This window comes from Oryctolagus cuniculus, chromosome 11, assembly GCF_051225735.1.
Source record: "Oryctolagus cuniculus isolate XC-2025 breed Fujian yellow rabbit chromosome 11, ASM5122573v1, whole genome shotgun sequence".
Lineage (NCBI taxonomy): Eukaryota > Metazoa > Chordata > Mammalia > Lagomorpha > Leporidae > Oryctolagus > Oryctolagus cuniculus.
In genome coordinates this window covers 61078302-61081168 of record NC_142877.1, presented here as the reverse complement: position 1 = coordinate 61081168, position 2867 = coordinate 61078302, and the positions used below count along the sequence as shown (strand labels likewise).

Genomic DNA, 2867 nt, shown 5'->3' with positions numbered 1-2867 from the left:
ATGTGTCCTTCAGAGGAGGATACTTATTGATGATGATAATGGTTAAAGGATAACATTGAAGATACAGGAACTTTTATGCCCAACCATATTAGTTTAATGATGAAGATATAGGAAGTTTAATGTCCTACTCTACTGGTTGAGGTATAAAAAACTTCCCTCTACAATGATAATCCAGGGTACATCGCTGTCCAATGTGGCAGTGAAAATAAAGACTTTTTCACACTTCTTTTTTTTAAAAGATTATTTATTTATTTGAAAGGCAGAGTTACAGAGAGGCAGAGGGAAGAGGGGGGTCTTCCATCTGCTGGTTCACTCCCCAGATGGGGAATGGCCAGAGAAACAATGGCCAGAGCTGGGCCGATCTGAGGCCAGGAGCCAGGAGTTTCTTCCAGGTCTCCCACATGGCTGCGGGGACCCAAGGACTTGGGCTGTCTTTGGCTTCTTTCCCAGGTACATTAGCAGGGAAGCTGGATCAGAAGTGGAGCAGCCAGGACTCGAACCGGTGTCCATATGGGATGGTGGCACTGCAGGCAGCTACACCACAGCACCAGCCCCTTCCATACTTCTTAATCACCTTCAATATCAAACAATATGGGGAGGTACTTACTCATGTGCAAAGATTTGGGTTTTGTGACTTTTATGTTACTAATAAAGCCTGAATCAGGCATACCTTCTTTTTCTTTGAATTTTTATTAATTTATTTGAAAGTCAGAGAGAGAGAAAGAGAGAGAGAAGAAACAGAGCTCCAGAGAGAAGAAACAGAGCTCCAAAAGCCATGGGTGGGCCAAGCTGAAGCCAGGAGCTTCATCCAAGTCTCTCACGTGGGTGACAGGGGCCAAAGCTCTTGACTCATCTTCTGTTGTTTTCCCAAGCACATTAGTAGGGAGCTGGATGGGAAATAGAGCAACTGAGACCAGCACCCATAAGGGATGCTGGTGTTTCAGGGATGAGAGTTTAACTGTGCCCAAGGACTGGTCCTAGGTATATCTTCTTGGGGTCATAGGATTTCACAACTATTTACCCAAACAATTACTTGCTCCAAAACTTACTACTACTACCAGTGTACTGCTGCTGCTGTTGCTACTGCTGCTATAGTTACCATCAAAGTCAAAAGTTTGATTTCTGCCTGATGACATTTCCTGTCCAAACAAATGTGCTGTGACCAGGCCATTGGATCTTGTTGCATCAGGACAAAACAATGGTTTTTCTCACCCACCATCCCACGTATGTCTTTCCCAGCTACCCAAGCTAATCCAGCCACCCAGGCTTCTCTTACTCTAGAAGTGACTTATCATCTGGGGCTCTCCATTTGACACACTTCCCCTCAGCTCTTGGTCAGTACTATCCAGGATCTTTAGGGATATTTTATTAACTATGAACCTCAAAGAGAAGGGGTTAGGATCTTCATAGCTCCTGTGTACATTTTCTTTTGCTGTTAGGAAAATTCATGGGTAAAACAGATGTAAGGACTGAAGAATGTCCAGTTCAGCCAGAAAAATATGCAATTCTATACATCAACAGATAAATCATATGAGAAGTAATATTTCCCATGACTCCATGTTGGTCCAGACATTAGAACCTAATCCAAGACTCTCTTATGGTCAAAACTGATATTATAACAATAGCAACATTCATCTCAAGTAAGGATATTGAGCACCTGCTATGAGCTATGGACTGAATTATATAGTACACTTATTAAACCAGATATGGTAAAGCTTTGGATGTGGTCCATCACCCAAGTATACAATTTCTCTCCATCAATAAACCTATAAAACTCAAGAAATAAGTTATATGCTCCAAAAATAAATAAAATGGTCAGACATAGGATATCGATTACAGGCATTCTGTTCCAAAAGATGAGAAAATGGAAGGAGAAGAAGGAATTATCAGTCTCAAGTAATTTTGAAATCTCACCAGGTTAAGTCCATTTGGTTCAAGTCCTGGAAGTAATTTTCTGTGGCTCTAGGCCCTGCCTTATGGGATCAGAAGGCTGAGCTTGAGAGTCATCTTACCTGTTCCATAAAAGGTTGCATGTGTTCACAGCTGGGCAGCGTCGACAGCCTGCTTCTTGTCTGTAGAACTTCGGAGGCCCAACGAGCTCTCCCCTTGTACCTGTTGTCCCCCTCAGCCAAAGCTGAAATGATAAAATATTTGTCGAGAGCTATCTGGGTCTTCCACAGATGTCCTGGAGGATCCACTCCTTCAGCTGTGTGGTTTCAGCAGGGATCTTGTCTGGATAATCCCACCTCTATTTCTGGCTTCTGACGACCAAGAGGGCCCATGAGTCACAGACCTCATCTCTTCAAAGAGCACTCTGTGTCACTGAATTCTCTGAACTTTTGATCCTTCTGAGGAGCTAGTAAAAAAACATGTGCCAGTCACACCCGTGGCTTTCCGTCGAAAGCAGGTTTCCTCCTGGTGAATCTTCTTGTTTTAGCAATATGGACAGGCTGAGAATTTCATAAATCATCCTGCTCTAGTTTCTTTTTCCTGAACAATTTTCCCTTGATTTCTCTCCCTCTTCTCACACATTACTATAGGCAACAACTAGAAAACTCTCCTCTCACAGTTGCTCTATAAGCAACAGCAGGCTGTGCCTTCAACACTTTGCTAAGTTCTTTCCTCAGCTATTTATCCAATTTATCTTTCACAAATATTGTTTTTCACGTAACTGCAGGACAAAGTTCAGGTAAATTTTCTCCCATAACAGCAAGGATTCCTCTTCCTCCAATTTTCAGTTATATAATCTTCATTTCCGTTTGAGTCCTCATTAGCATGCCTTTAAACCTATGTTTCTACTAATAGTATATTGATGACAATTTAGGTAACCTCTGAGGTGATTTCGGTTTTCGGTCCTTGATTCTTAC

At 42.2% G+C, this 2867-nt stretch overlaps 1 long non-coding RNA gene across 2 annotated transcripts; it reads right to left on the bottom strand.

Annotated features, from left to right (window-relative positions):
• Nucleotides 1–226: 226 nt before the first annotated feature.
• LOC138844376 (uncharacterized) lies at nt 227–2405 on the bottom strand. 2 transcript variants are annotated; one of them, XR_011380121.1, is made up of 2 exons: nt 2013–2405; nt 227–574 (listed from the first exon to the last, which is right to left on the bottom strand). It is a non-coding gene; the product is annotated as an uncharacterized LOC138844376 (long non-coding RNA). The 2 variants fall into 2 exon arrangements; XR_016216149.1 differs by having other exon boundaries at nt 1915–2330.
• Nucleotides 2406–2867: the final 462 nt, after the last annotated feature.